We start from the raw sequence: 714 nt of genomic DNA on the forward strand, positions 1-714 counted from the left end.
CTAAAATCCCTTAAAGAACTACAGGAAAACACAATCAAACAGGAGAAGGAAATGAGCAAAACCATCCAGAATCTAAAAATGGAAATAGAAACAATAAAGAAATCAGAAAGAGAGACAACCCTGGAGATACAAAACCTAGGAAAGAAATCAGGAGCCATAGATGCAAGCATTACCAACAGAATGCAAGAGATAGAAAAGAGAATCTCAGGGGCAGAAGACACCTTAGAAAACATCGACACAACAGTCAAAGAAAATGCAAAAAGCAAAAAGCTCCTAACCCAAAACATCCAGGAAATCCAGGATGCAATGAGAAGACCAAACCTAAGGATGCTAGGTATAGAAGAGAGTGAAGACTTCCAATGTAATGGACCAGTAAATATTTTCAACAAAATTATAGAAGAAAACTTCCCTAACCTAAAGAAAGAGATGCCCATGAACATACAAGAAGTCTACAGAACTCCAAATAGACTGGACCAGAAAAGAAATTCCTCCATCACATTATAATTAAAACACCAAATGCACTAAACAAAGAAAGAATTTTAAAAGCAGTAAGGGAAGAAAGGCAAGTAAAATATAAAGGCAGTCCTATCAGAATTACACTAGACTTCTCACCAGAGACTATGAAAGCTAGAAGATCCTGGGCAAGATATGTCATACAGACCCTACAAGAACACAAATGCCAGCCCAGGCTACTATACCCAGCAAAACTCTCAA

This window comes from Mastomys coucha, unplaced genomic scaffold, assembly GCF_008632895.1.
Source record: "Mastomys coucha isolate ucsf_1 unplaced genomic scaffold, UCSF_Mcou_1 pScaffold21, whole genome shotgun sequence".
Classification (NCBI taxonomy): domain Eukaryota; kingdom Metazoa; phylum Chordata; class Mammalia; order Rodentia; family Muridae; genus Mastomys; species Mastomys coucha.